Raw genomic sequence first — 15,733 nt, 5'->3', positions numbered from 1 at the left:
CCTCCTTTCTGTATCTTTCTTGTTGCCAGAGAAAGCCTGTTTCAGCCTGTGAGGTAAGTAGAAATTAATTTCTTCTTTTTCTCTTTGGGCAGCATCCGTTTGTAACCTCCGCCAAGCCGACCTCCAGCCTGACGCCTCTGATCGTGGCAACGCAGCAGTTTATGGCCGAGAGGAGATACTAGCCCTGGAAGAGGCCATAGGTTTTTATTCTAGTTCCTAGTTCCTAGTTTCTAGCTCGTAGTTTGTAGTTTGTTTAGACTGATAGTGGAAATAAATAGGATAATAAATAAAACCTTCACTGTGTTGGAAGCTTCCCTTTGTTCTCACCCTGACATTAAGGTCTGAATTTGCTTCGGAATGGTCAGGTGTTTCTTAAATGTGGGAAGAGCCATAGATGGGGTTTGTGGCATGGATTGGAAGCGGGCAGAAGTCTTGTGGCTTTGTTGCCGCCAGGCACAACCTGTTGTGGAGAGACAGGCTTGCAGCTGTGACTAGAGGAGCAGAGTGGGGCAAAACGGAGCAGAGCAGTGGTGTCACTGCTGGGGTTGCTGCTGTGGCTGTGGTTGCGCTGCAGCTCTTGGGAAAGGTTGGGAGTGTCTGTGTTGCTGTGGGCAGAGGGGGAGGGAGCCTGGCTTCTCCACAGGCTCAGGCACAGGTGAGTGTCCAGTGGGAAGGCGAGTTCTGCCACGGGAACTAAGGCCTACATGAGGGAGTGAAAACTGGTGCAGTTTGGATCTGCGTGAGCCACTGTGGAGGCCTGTGGGCCTGCTAGGGGACTTCTTGGGTCTATGCTCTGGAAGAACGTCCCCTAGACTTTAACCTTTCCCATGGACTCCTGTTTTTTGTCTCAATGTACGTTTGATACCTTATTAGTGATATCCAGTGATCATATAGGGATTATTGAAAATCATTTACTTTGCGATGTTTGGTGGTAATTGAGGGTATATTTGACGATCACTTAAATTTAAATTTTAGTTGCACAATATTTAACCGATTTCCTTTCCCAGTTCTCGTATTCCATCCCCCGCTTCCCTGAACCCACTATCCCTGAGAAGGACAGGACTGGAGATGGAACCTGCTCAAGAGCACAGGCCAGCCACCAGCCATCTGCCATCTCCCCTCCTTTTCTGTGCCCTTGCCAGGACGGTAGCGGCCATGCCTCCCCGGATTCTACCCTAACCCACTTTGCGACAGCCCCCAACCCTGCTCCCGCTTTCCTATTGTATTAGCAGTCCCCGATTTTTGTTGTAATTCATGTTTCAGAGATTACGGACGTAGGCGACCCCCAGAAGCCAGTCGACCCAGTTATTTTATTTATTTAGGCAGGAGAGCCGGCAGCCTCCGTACAGCCGGAGGAAGGGCTCTGTTGCCCCCACAGGAGACCCGTGCCCAGCCCCGCCGTAAGGTCCCCCACAGGCTAGTCCCCCACAAAACCTCTCCTTCTGATTTGTGTGGTTGGTGAAGGGCACCAGGGGAGGGTGCCACCACAAGTCCTTTTGATTTTCTGTTCTCTTTTGTTTTGTGGGTAAGTGAGGGGGAATGAAGTGACGGAGAGCTGCCTGGGACTCGGGCCCTCAGAAGTGAGGGGAAATGAAAAGTGGATTTACTTATTGTTTAGTTATGCTCCGCAATATCAACCCGCCTGTTTCTTTAATTCTCAAGTTTAGTTAATGTCTATCAAGTATTGTGTTGTTTTTAGTTAGAACAAGGTTATTATTTTTACTACGATTGTTAGACCTTTCATTTTAAATAAAACCAAAAGGGGGCAGTTGTGGGAGCTTGTGCTGGAGGGGATGGGCCATGCAGTGGCCACACATCAGACAATCAACGACCAACACGAAGACTCGGGAGAAGAGAAGCCACAACGGTTGACACCCAGAGAACTTATGGTGAGCATATCATGAAGAGTAAAGGACTCTGGGACGGACTGGGAGTGGCCATGCAGATCAACAGCCGGTGATTGGCCAGAAGGCTTCTGGAACTTGCCATGAAAGACTATATAAATGTATGTATATATATATGTATTTTTATATCTGTATTTATATATTTCTTAGTATATCTATCTCTATCTCTATCTATCTCTATCTATAAGCTATATCTGTCTACCTGTGTTGACCTCACTTTGGCATCTTCTGAAGCAGCCTCTTTTATGTTTTGTTTTGCACCCTTGTTTGTGCCCTTTTATTTATGAAATATCTTCAGTTTTGCCACTTCAGTTGTACCCGTCTCTTCTCTGTTGCTCTGCCATGGAGCACACCACAGTTATGCTGCCGAGACCGGAGAGTTTCCCCTCGCGCCCCACGGATGCCCGGGGTGTTGTTGCTGATTCTTCTCTGGCCGCCCCACTGCTAGCTGGGTCGGAGATCACCAGCGGCCAGATGTGCACGATGCAACAAGCCACGGCGTCTCTCCGCTCAGTTCTGTGAGATGTAGCTGTCTTTTTGATAGAATTAAAGGGGACAAAGTCTTTGAAGCAAAAAGTATTTGTTGATGTCAAAGAATCAGCTGAGTTGGGGGTGTGTCTCTCCTCTGAGAGGCACACACACACACTTTGTTGAAATGGCAACTTTTTACTACCCTTTTGCAGCCAGGGTGGTCCCTGTTACCTTTCCGATTGGTTGGGTACTCAGGAACTTAAACTCTCTCCCGACCACCTACCCTTCCCCTAGAACCTCCTTTTCCCTCTCCTCTCATCTTTCTCCCTTACTTGGCTGCATCTTCAACCATGCTTCTTTTTTTTGGTTCTGGACAATTGTCAGGGTCTGTCCGAAAATCCCTCCTGTTTGCCTCACGACTGTCTCCAAGGACTGGGACCCTAGACCCTGAAAGTAGCTCTAGCCTGGCTGAGGTGGAAAGTCTGACAAGCCTTAAGGACTGGTATGCAATGCCATGGGAACTCAGTGCGAGAACAATGGACTGGTCATGGTGGACTGAGTCCTAATCAGTTCGTCCTGTACCTTCGGTCCTGTACTCTTGGTCCTACACTGACGTGACGGCTACAACTGGTTCCCAAAACAATGAGTCCACCCCCACCATGTAGCCAGGAGAGCTGCGGCTTTGGCCAGATGCCACCTGCTTTGAGGAACCCTATAAAAGACTCAAGGAGTTTTGAGGACTTTGTCCGGACCCCACCTGGAGAAGACAGCCTATGAGCATCTCGTCAAGCTCCGAGGGCCTCGTCTCTTCAGACTGGTAGCTATAATCCCCTTCCCCTCTTTCTCTATCTTTCACTCTATCTCTTTATTTCTCTCCCACTATCGCAGTTGTTGGCACTAAATAAAAGTGCATTTTTGTTTAAGCAAAGTGTTGTGTCCCCTGCTGTGTCTTTTGTGCTTTGAGATCTCCAAAAAGAACCTATCAGGGACCCTGCATGCATTTGCGGACCCTGACAACAATACTTAACAGGTGCGAGGAGCAGATCAAACAAACCCATCTAAACCATAGAAAACAGAATAGACAACAGAATTAACATTTTTCCTTCGCTTACTCCATATTCCTCCTTGACTGAAGCAAAATGCTTTTCTTTTTTTTTTTTTTTGCCATGTCTCATGGCACCCACCACAACTGAAGAAGGCACCAGACAGAGCTCCCCTGGGGTCACGCTGCATGAGAGGTTAGAAGGAGGCACAGCCAGGACAGGTGACCCAAACTGGCCAAAGAGATATTGCAGACCCTCTGACATCCTGCTCAGTATTCCAAGCTGTGTGCAAGAAGGAGGAAGGAGAGGATGTTTGGAGTGATGGCATTTGTCCTCCCAAGTCACTGTGAGGTGTGAGGTGGCCCTGCTGTCCTGGAGATGCAAAACACCTGCCTACCCATGGGAAATGGTGAATGAGTTCTTTGGGGCTTTTTGCTTGTGTGTGTAGCTTCTGCATTCCCTATGCAACTGAATTATTCTCCACCTGTGAGTTTTCCAGCTTTTACCCTTGCAATTGTCTGCCCAGTCCATCCTGCGGGTGGGTCATTGAGCGAGAATGACTGTGTGTGGTGCTTGGTTGCTGGCTGGGATTAAACCACAACATGAGAAATAGAGAAAAAGTGGTTTAAATGCAAGAGGAGGGAGAATGAAGCTTCCAAATTTTGGAATGGTGGTGGTTTTTCTGTTTTCCTAAGCCTTCCTTCCTATGGCCTGTCCAGCACCTGATGTGTGGTCTCTCTCACAGCTTCAAATTTGGCTGGGACTGGCCCAAATGGGCCCTCTGCTTTCCTCCTACCAGCACTTTGTGAGTTGTCTCACAGTGTGTTGGGGTGGGAATCCTTAAAATCCAAAGGTTTTGGGAAAGCTGCAAAAGGCAGGCCTCACAGACAGCAGAACTGCGATTAGAGCTAAGCAGTAGCCATAAGATCTGTCAGCAGAAAAATCATATAAGGAGTAGAAGAGTAAGGACAAATAGAACAATGCTCTGTGTATTAAACAGAATAACTCCCTAAGTTACAGAAAAGTGTATCTAGCGAGATGTTAGGAAATTCTAAGCTTAATGATGGAGCTCTGTGCAATGCATCTTAAGGCTTACAAGCAGGTATTGTATTTGAAATAAGCCAGCATTGTTTTAACCAAAGCTACATGTGCTTGCAGTGGTTGTGTAGAACTACTGTCAGTAGGCTTTGCTTGGTGTGATTGGTCAAAAAGTTTTTAAAGGAAGCTGTAACATTAAGTTCTTGGACAGCTGCCGGGGATGTGAACTGCAGGCATCTTCCCATTGTCGTAACTATGTAATGACACTGATGCTGGAAAATAAACAGCTCGAGACGCACCCCTCAGCAGTCCCGTCCCATCCGTGATTTCTACATTGTCCCCCAGCCGGCGATAGGATGCCAGGTGGGAGTCCCTCCCTGGGAGCCGGTGGAGCAGGAACTGGCCTCGGGGCTGTTGTCCTCCTTTCCAGCAGCATGGGAGCACAGCAGCCTCTTGGCCTCCTCACTGCATTGGCCCACAATGAAACTGACAGTGCCATCAACCAGCTGTTCTGTGTATTCCTTCAGGAGAGGCTGCAGCGTCGGGACCATGACCTCCCCATCTGGACCGCAGAGGCACGGGGCATACAAGATGCTGTTCTCTGCTCTCAATGCCAGCCACCCCTGGGACCCATACATTGCCTCCAGCCCCTGGCGCAGTCAGGGCAGCATAGGGTCAAGAACATGTTCTTCTTTTTGGAAAAGTTCTGCCCAGTCCCTGGGCAGCAGGCTACCCACAGCCTCTGTCCCTGCGGGCCTCGGCTCAGCCGGGGAGGGTGTTCCTTGCACAGGACCTGCTCCGGGGCGCTGGCAGCTGTTTCCATCCAGGAGGCCAAGAGATCTTTCTGCCTGGCTGCTGGTCTCTGGTGATTCTCCCTGGGGTGTGATGACACACTCTAGGTATTTTTGTTCCTGCAGAGAAAACCTGGGGGACTCTATCAATCTTCTGCAGAGTGGGCACTCTGGTTTCTTCTCTGCCCAACGCAGGATGCAGCCCATGCAGAACTCATGGCCACAGGGTATCACATAAGCGACACCCTCTTGCTCATCATGACAAATGGGGCAGCTCCACTCTGTCCCCATGGCTTTGTCTGTTCTCCATGGCAAGTTCAGGGAGTCCTGAGAAGCTGCTCCCCATCACAGGCACTACCAAAGAATCTCACACACTGCAACAAAACGGAGAAACCTTGGTCCCTTGCTGTCCCAAGGAGGAGATGAAGAAATACCCAATCCCCTGGAGAAGGATGCCCTCCTGACTCTTCAAGCCCTAGTGCCCTTCTCACTACCACTCTGGAGAGACTCAGCCCTCCAGATCTTACAGGCATGCTTGACAGGCTGTGTCTTTTCTGAGAGCCTGGGAAGGTGGTCTCTGGCAGCTGAAAGTATGTAGGATTGAGACACCTGTCTGTCATAAATAGATAGTGGGAATTAAGTGGTTCAATACCTTTGAGGTCCTGGATTTTTAATTAAATCTCAGGGCTGGAGGCTGGATTTTTCCTTTCTTTCTATATTTTTTGTTGTAAGATCACTCTTGAACGAGCAAATGTTCTTAATTGAATGCAGTTTTTGTAACAGGGAGGTTCTCTTCTTACAAAGTAAACACTGTGGACAAAAATCCAATGTGGCCCTACAAGGCCCTACGCACATCAGCTGGGTATGCTGGTCAAGCACCACCTGTGCAGGTGATCTCTAGTGAAGACTAGAATGAAGGCTTTGCTCCCTGCTCACGGATCTCAGGGGCTCTGAGAACCTGTGCACCCTTGATGACCAGAGCTGCATAAAATATTGTAGGAGACTTAAAGAGCACAATTGCCTTAAACACCAATCACAGAATCACAGAATCAACTAGGCTGGGAAAAACCTGAGATCATTGAGTCCAACCTATGACCAAAGATCACCTTGTCAACCAGATCACAGCACTAAGAGCCATGTCCAGTCTTTCCTTAAACACCTCCAGGGACAGTGACTCCACCACCTCCCTGGGAAGTCTATTCCGATGCCCAAAATCACCCTTTCTGTGAAGATTTTTTCCTAATGTCTAGCCTAAACCTCCCCAGTGCAGCTGAAGACTTTGTCTTCTTCTGTTGCTGGTTGCCTGATGGAAGAGACTCACCCCCACCTGGCTACACCCTCCTTTCAGGGAGTTGCTATGGGTTGATAATGTCACCCCTGAGCCTTCTCTTCTCCAGGCTAAACAACCCCAGCTCCCTCAGCTGCTCCGCATAGGACCTGTGTCCCAGACCACTCACCATACTTATTGCCCTCCTCTGGACACATATGAGCATCTCAACATCCTTCCTAAACTGAGAGTCCCAGAACTGGACACAGCACTCAAGGTGTGGCCTCACCAGTGCTGAGTACAGGGGAAGAATCACTGCCCCGGTCCTGCTGGCCACACCATTCCTGATACAGGCCAGGATGCTGTTGGCCCTCTTGGCCACCAGGCCATACTGCTGGCTCATGTTCAATCACCTGCTGACGAGCACCCTCAGGTCCCTTTCTGCCTGGGCACTGCCCAGCCACTCTGTCCCCAGCCTGTGGTGCTGCAGAGGGTTGTTGTGACTCAAGGGAAGGACCCGGCACCTGGACTTGTTAAACCTCATATCACTGGACTTAGCCCATCTACCCAGCCTGTCCAGGTCCCTCTGCAGAGCCTTCCTACCCTCTAAGAGATCAATACTTTCATCCAATTTGGTGTCATCTAGATTTGCTGATGGTGGACTCAGTCCACTCAGACTATTAATAAAGGCATTCAGCAGGACTGGCCCCAGCGCTGAGCCCTGGGGGGCTCCACTGGTGAATGCCCACCAAGTGGATGTGACACAATTCACTTCCACTCTCTGTGCCTGGCTATGCAGCCAGTTTCTAACCCAGCAAAGAGTGCTCCTGTCCAAGCCGTGGGCTGCCAGCTTTTCCAGGAGTGTCCTATGGGGAGATGGTGTCAAAGGCATTGCTGAAGGTCGAGTAGACAACATCCACAGCCTTCCCCTCATCCACCAGGTGGGTTATCTGGTTATAAAAGGAGATCAGATTGGTTAAGCACAACCTGCCGCTCCTAAATCCATGCTGGCTGGGTCTGATCCCTCAGCTGTCCTGTAGGTGCTGTGTCACCACATTGAAGGTGATCTGTGCCATAGCCTTACTAGGCACCAAGGTCAGGCTGACAGGCCTGCAGTTTCCTGTGTGCTCCTTAAGGCCCTTCTTATGGATGAGCATCACATTGGCCAACCCAGTCATCTGGCACCTCCCTGGTTACTCAGGACTGATGGTAAATGACGGAAAGCATCTTGGCAAGGTCTTCTGCCATCCCCCTCATCAACCTAGGATGGATCCTCTGCGGTCTCATAGACTTGACAGCATCTAAGTGGCTCAGCAGGTCTCTAACTGCTTCCTCCTGGATGACAGGGGAGGCTATTCTGTTTCCTGTCCCCATCTACCAGCTCAGGAGGCCAGTTGTCCTGAGGACAGCCTGTCCAATTGTTGAAAACTGAAGCAAAGAAGACGTTAGGTACCGCAGCCTTTTCCTCATCTTTGCTAACTGTATTCCCCCCTTGTCCAATAAAGAATGGAGGTTCTCCTTGCCCCTCCAAGATGTGTTAAGTTCACCAAAGGACTTTGCCCACCGTGGCAAATTCTCCAAAGAGGCAACTGCTCATCTGTGATGACTGAAGCTTCCCCGCTCTGAACATGTCTCTGTGAAACTGGGAAAGAGTTAACCCACTTGAGATGAACGTGAGATAAGATTGTCTGGGTGCTTTCTCAGACTAGTGGGAGGAAAACAGATACTGGAAGAGATCTGATACTGGACAGAAAGAATCCACAGAGAAAGCCAACCCAGCAACTGTGCTGAAAATCAACTCTGCGTGTAGCCAATGAGCGTTAATTCCTTTGTTTGCTAAAATGTAGAAAGAGTGAAAAGTTTTGAACACCTTGGGAACCACATCAGCAAGAAGACCAGGGTGAAGAGAGATGCAACAGGATGCTTTCTGGATCCAGGTGTGGTGATAGTTTTTCTTAAATTGTCTTGCTCTTTCTCTCCCTCTGGCCCTCCTTTTCTTTTTCTTTCCTATTCCTCCTCCTCTTTCCTATTTCTGTCTATCTATTTCACACTGACTGTTAAATAAAATCCATACTATTGACTTTGGCACATGGTGTTGTCTGCATCTTAATTCAGGTAGAGGCGTCTGTCAGTAATTGGATCATAACAGATGTGCTGACACAACAGATTGCTGCTGTGAGAGGGTGAGAGGTGCAGCTGATCCTTGGCCCAGGGACTGGCACTGGAGAAGGCAGGTGCAGCTCTTATCTTCCCTGGAGTGTTTGTGCATTGGTGTTACATTCCACCCCTATGTGGAAGGGAGCAAACAAGATTTGTAGATGTTCACAGGTGAAAAAGAATGGCAAAAATCAAAAGGGTCCAAAAAAACCTTACAAGTATTTATTAACAAACTACACACTCAGCATGGCAATTGGTGTGTGTTTTGCCACTATCTTCTCACAGTAAGTGAAACAAAGAATAAAAGTATAGAGGGAAGAAGGGAAAAAGAAATCAGGTAGGAGAGGAAAGAAGTTCATGGTCCTTGGTCCAGCATTGATCCAGCCAACAGGTGTCCAGGGTCTTGAGAGGATGCCACCCAGCCTCTGTGGCGGTACATTTTTACAGGTAAGTTTTCCCCATTACGGGATTAGGTTCCTCACTCTTCATACAAATGAGTTAGCATGTGCAGCCCAGTATTCTGGACCTTTCTGGAAATGGGCGGGGGGGGGGGGGCTTTGTGGGTTTTTTGGTGGTCTTGATTCTCCCTCTATTGGTCTTGCTTGCTCCTTAACCCCACTCCTACACTTAAGTTGTCCTTTATGTTGTGTGGTCACCGTGGACTGGAACAGGAAATTCAGCTCCAGAATGGTGCTGCGTTACCTTCGTATGTGCCCTTTCCAGGCTCATCCTGTTATAACTTGGCTGCTTGATGGCTGTTGGTGTTCAGGGCATAGCAATGTGTTAACTCTTTACTGCCTAGGTTTCTACATTGGTAAAAAAACCCAGTCACCATCTGATAGGGACAAAAATCATCCTTAGGGCAGAGAAGGGCTTCACATTCCTTATGACAGGGCAACATCTGCACCCTTTTTTCCCCCTTTCTCTTGTTTTCCTAGTGTTGTGTTTCTTGCGCTTGTTGTTATTACAGACTTAAGGTGCCAGATGCTACTTTTCCACTGTAGATATATTAATATCTGTAGGGAAGGCATTGATCTGTACAAAAGGGAATGTGAAGCCAAATTCTTCCTAGATGAGGGTGAAGGGTTCCGTGAGTTGAGGGCTGCTTGGGCAATGATCAAGCCAGGAGGATTTTATAAAATTTGGATGGAGAATATTCTCAGAGCAGAAAATACAGTCTGTTGGTTTTTTATTTATTTATTTATTTATTTATTTATTTATTTATTTATTTTTGGCTTACAATTTAAAATTTAATTCAGTTTAATGAAATTCAAATTAATATAACTCAGAAGGAACGGGTTGTGGTCCACTATAGCCTGAACTGCTGGTGGTCCATTCTGCCGTTCAAAATAATTTTTTCTTTAGGTACCGCAAGATATCCTTCAGCAGATTAAAGAATTGCAGCAGCTTTTCAGGTGGGAATGGACAGGGTTGTGTTGGTCTTGGATTTACTGTCTGCAGGGGGGCTGCGGTATAGGTTGGCGCTGGTGCTGGTGCTGGAGTAACTGCTGGTGCTGGCCTTTTTCCCATTGTGGTCCAGATCCAGTTGTAATAGTACTGAGTGGAGCTGGAGACTGCAGGCCGTTTAGGTCTGGCACAGCCTACTCCCCAGCTGGTCACACCGATTTGCCAGAAAAAGCCAGCACGCTTATCTTGGCAGACAAGAGGCCCTCCACTGTCACCCTGAAGCAGAACAGAGAGGATTAAGGTGCTTTTGCATGCCCCTGTCAGAAGTTAGTTGGCTCTTTTACTCTCCCAGCCCCTGCCAGAACTGGATTCCTGGCAGAGCAAGGCTCTGTTCAAGTTCTGGGACCTGCAGAACCTTGACACCCTTGGGAGCAGGTGGGGGCCTGTAAGGTGAGACTCTCTGTCTCCCCTGCATGTGGATGGTTCAGGGTTGGCATCTGGACCTCAGTGAGCAAGGACACACAGATGGGAAAGGGGGTGGAAGCTCCAGCAGTGGTGCCGAGCTGGGGCTTTGAGAGCAACTGACCAGGGAAAGCAGATGCTGGGCTGTGCTTGGGTGGTGTGATGGGGCTGCCCACACTGCTGGGGGCTGGGGCTCTCATAGCACGCTCCTACCTGGCAGGTGCCAACACCGCCTTGCCCAGCACACACGTGGAAGTCATAGATGTTCCCTTGCAGCCACTCGCTACTGTTGCAGAGCTGCTTATCGACAACTTGGACCTTGGCCTGCTGCAGGACATCTCTACCTGATGCTGTGAGCAGGGAAAGGAATGAGTTCCCAGCAGCTCCTTGCCTATTCTTCTGGCCTGTCTCTGTGTTGAAGTCCTTCCCTAGGGCTTAGCTCTGCCTCTAGAGAGCTGCTGGATTGCTGTGTCACTGCCAGACAGCATTGGGCAGCAGGCCAGACCCATCTCTCCAGAGGCACATGTCCCATAGCCCAACTATCATTTTGCCTCTGCTGTCAGGAAGCCCCAGCCATCCCTCCCTTGCCCTCAGGGCACAGGTCCTTTGTGGGAACTCACATTTGACAATTCTGTCTCCCCAGCCAGCAACGTAACAGTTTTTCAGCTCCGATACTTTCACCGAAGGACCAGGCAGGCAGGCAGTCTGAATGGAAGACCTACACCGGACTGGCCGGTCCAATTCCAGCAAGGCGATGTCGTTATACCCGAGTTCAGGAGTATATTTCTCGTGAACGATCAGCCGCTTAATCCGGCGCACTTCCACACCAGGGCCTGACTGGCCCAACGAGGTGGCCCCAAGCACGATGGCCCACTCGCTGAGGGGACTGGAAGGCAGATGGAGAGAGGGGTGAGAGGGAGTAGAATCATGTGCTGTGACAGACCAGCACTTCCCTGCCTTCTGCTTCCTGAGGCAGCAGAGAGGAAAACAGGACTACAGAGAGTGAAAGTAGACTCAAGATAAGTTAAGCTGGAGGCTGCTAGGAAGCAGTGGCATGAGCCCAGTCTTCTCCCTGAGCAGTCTCTCAGCTGGGCCCTGCAATGTCAAGGCACTAGGCACACTGCAAGGAAACGGGATGGGGAGAGCATGCACTGGTGGTATGGGGATATCCCTGTACCTAGGTCCTCCTTACTTTGTGATGTTGAGAAAGCAGTGGGCAGCTGTGAGGAGCCACTGCGCACTGACAAGGGTCCCTCCGCAGACATGCACAGATACCGGTGGGTTCCAGTAGCGACGGACACTGGCGATGCCTGCCCAGGCTCCAGTTCCTGGCATGACATCTGTGCCACCCACCACACGTGTTGAGCCGAAGGTAGCACCCATGGGCCGGAGCCCACAGGTCTGTCTGTAAGCAGAAGGTCATTACTGTCCTGTGAGAAGGCTTCCACAAGGCTTTGGTTGCAAAGCCAGCAGGGACAGGAAACTGCCTGGGGTGTGCATATGTCGGCCTGTTTCTGCTTGAGCCCCGTAGACAAGTGGTGCCAGCCACCTGGGTACTGGTGATGAACTGAGACTCCTGCCTAGGGCTTTGGAAACCGGTATGGATACAGGCGGCAAGTGGGCATCCTCAGGGAACCCCCTAAGCCTTAGCCTGGCTCCCCTCAGGTCAAGCCTGGGGCTACTTACCCACAGGTGCCATGTGCAGGCCTGCACAGAGCCAGAAGGATGTGGATGTACAGGAAAATCATTGTGGTCAGACACAGAAGTCAGCTGCAAGGAGAGAAGGCCTGTCACCTTCAGTGCAGCTGCCAACGTAGTGCCCACAGAATCTGCACTGCCACAGTGCCCTTGCTCCTGGAGCTGATGTCACAGAGGGACTGGTTCCATGTTCTGGGCATGGTGTTGGCCTCTGTAGGTGGGGGGAAGGGCAACACAGAACCACAGAAAGGTCTGGATTGGAAGGGCAACACAGAACCACAGAAAGGTCTGGATTGGAAAGTACCTTAAGGATCGACTAGTTTCAAACCCCAGCCATGCACATGGATGCCTTCCACTACACCAGGTTGCTGAGAGTCCCACCCAAGCTGGCCTCAAATGGTAACAGGAATGGGGCATCCACAGCTTCTCTGGGCAGGCAACTTGTGCCAGTACTTTGACAATGATACAAGATTTTACTTGTCATCAAAAAATCCTACAGAATTTGCAGCAACAACAATTAAAAGCAACACACATTCTGATTTTTAAAAACAATTTGTGAAATTGTTTTCACTTGCTTTGCTTGAGACAGAAAAATCAACTAAACAAACTTTAACTCAAGGCCTTAAAAAAAAGTCTCAATGCCTAAGCTCTTTTGGTGTTGTTTAGAAACTATGCCAAATTCTAATTAAAAGTCATGTTCCTTCAAGAAGCCAGAGCCCCTTTACAGTTGAGCCTGTTTATTTAGTCGTTTCCACTGGACTGCTGAACAGCTTACCCCTATTTCGAGAGGTACAGCAGAGGCTGTGCATTGGACTGCCATTTCAGTTACTGCCAATAAGTTCCTCTCTTTGATTACCACATTCCATTTTTCTTAGCTTTCCTTTGATGAAGTTCAGGGAAGACCAATGAGAGAGAAGGTTCCTGCCAAGATATCCAGAGTCCAGTTTCAAGTTCCCTAGTGTGCTGTACAGCACATACACAGATGGATCATGTGTCAGAAGCCTAAGACACTGCATTTCCAGCTGCTGTCCCCAAGAGCTGGAAGCCCCTAGGACCTGTCTTCCCTTAGTCCACTACTCCCTTGTCCTCCTCTTCAAGTGGGCAGTTCCAGCCCTTTGGAGGGACCTTTTCCCTTTGGGCTTGACTTGCCTGCCCACAGCTGCATTTTGCAAATCCCAGCTCAGGGAGGCCTTGGCTCACACAGCAGAATGAGGGGGACTGCACACATGGCTATCTGTGAAAATAGGCCACTATATTTCTACAGCAACATGAACTTTGCCAGCAAAGGCAGTCTGCCTTGCACCAGGTCTTAAGACATTTCAGTCTTCATCCATTCCCAATACACTCAAAAAAAGGAGAATTATATTTAAGCATTTCTCATGGAAGGAGGAATTGACTCCAGTACAACTTAATAATAGGACTGGAGACTCCCTAACAGAAAAACAATTTTAAAACCTCTACAACTGACATAACAAAAGTATGCATATGCGACAAATGGTAAAATGAAAAAAAAACTTCCCCAATTTTCCAGATTTTCTTGGTACACTTTCCTGTCTCAGCTCTATGTTATTGCTTCATAGTTGTCATTAAAACATTTTAATAGAATAGTGAACATTTTTAGAATTCCAGAGCAGAAATGAAAAGGAAGATGGGATCCTCTTCCGTGGTTTTGATTTTAAAGTTTTAAAGACATGATACTGTGACCAGGAATGAAATAAAACACAAGTGAGGGGACAGCAGAGATAGAAAGGTGGAAGTTTACTATTGTCTTCTAATTTAATTTAAGAAGTGACTAGGAAGAGAAAGATGGCATATATACATACACACACATACATACACACACACATATACATACACAAAAATATTCAAAGATGGAAATAGTATTTCTGTAGAATTTGAAAGATTTAAAGTAAAGGAGGAATCAAAGTAATAACACATAACAGTATAAAAACTCCAAGAATATACTTAATTGCAATTCTCATTCCATAATTTAACAGTTCTAAATCTGCTTGCATGAATCAACAGAAGATACACTGGTAGTGAAATGAAAAGATAAAAAAGTATGTTTACTCTTGCATGTAGTGTATATATATATATATATATATATATATAACTCCAAAATGGCTTTTTTTCATCACTTCTGAAAGACACAGGTTGCACTGCAGGTATTGCATCTTTATAGTGTTGCACATTAGTGTTTTAGCTCCTATTCTTCAAAAGATATTGAGGATCTGTCTCACAAGATTTTTTACAATAGTAGAAAAACAAATCATTAAAATGTAAATTAGAAGCTTTCCTAAAACTAATGCCATAGAGAATAAGCCATGATGACAGATTACACTGTGATTTGCAAGTTATCAGGCAATGAAAGACCAGAAGCTTACAAAAAATGCAGTGACTGACTAATCTATCAACTGCAAATCCTCTGCAACAAGTGGTGAAATTGAAAGGCAGTAGTCAAAAGAGCACAAATCAGTATCAGTCTAACAGATGAACTAACCTGAAAAAAATACAGTTCTGTGCAGCTGGTCAGAGACCAATACCACAAAATCAGTTATAGTTTGACAATTAATGATGAGTGTCGTGGTTTGACATGGAAGTGATTTTTTTTTTTTCAGGAAGTTGGGTCAAACCAATCAGTGGTCAAGTTTGGATATTGGCACCTGAAGTGACCACTGAAGATAGGGATACGCCTCTGAGAACACAGGGGGTTAAAAGCAAGAACTCCCAAGAGCTCGCTCTCTTTGGTTCCAGTCAAGGTGCTGTGCAGACCTCCCCTGCCCAGCCATGGGGCTGGGTGGGGGAGGGGAAGCCATGAGGCCTGGTCGAGGTGAGCCGAGGGGTAGAAGGACTGGAACCGAGCCAGCTCCTGTGGACGGAAGGGTGGAGAGAAGCGGAGATGTCTTTGTCATTCCCCCCCCCCAGAGGGAAGAGATAGAGAGTCCGGACGGCACCTGTAACTTTGCCGGCGCGGAGGAGAAGGAGGGGGGGGGGAAGGCGCCCAGCCTTGGCCTTGGGAATCGGCTGCTGGGCAGAGATATCAGCTGTCCAGGGAGTCTGAGCTTTTAACCCTTTCCTGAGAAATGAAGGCTTTGTAAAATATTACTCCTCCTTGATTTGAAGTAGAAGAGAGACAGTCTGGGATCCGAGATGATGGAAGAAGAAATTCTCGAGTCGGAAGGAGATGATGGAGTGGCTTGTGGCTGGACTTCTCTTGTTAGCCATAGACTGAACCAAATTCTCCTAACAGAAGCTGCAATTAGGGTGGTGCGTTGGTGTGCCAGGAGACCTGTTTCAGTGATTACCAGCAGAGGAGTAGAGAGAAGGTGTGGAGAAGCCTTCTATCTTCAAGGAAGAAGAAGAGGAGAAGAAGACCTCTGTTCTTGGACCCTCAGCCCCAGGGGAAAATGGGGGGGACTGTAGTCCCAAAATGAGAAACTGAACTGTTGTCTCTTTTGGTCCATGGCAAAGCATCCTTAAAGGAGCCCTATGAGC

This window comes from Anomalospiza imberbis, unplaced genomic scaffold, assembly GCF_031753505.1.
Source record: "Anomalospiza imberbis isolate Cuckoo-Finch-1a 21T00152 unplaced genomic scaffold, ASM3175350v1 scaffold_57, whole genome shotgun sequence".
NCBI lineage: Eukaryota > Metazoa > Chordata > Aves > Passeriformes > Viduidae > Anomalospiza > Anomalospiza imberbis.
Note: the sequence above shows the minus strand (reverse complement) of the source record.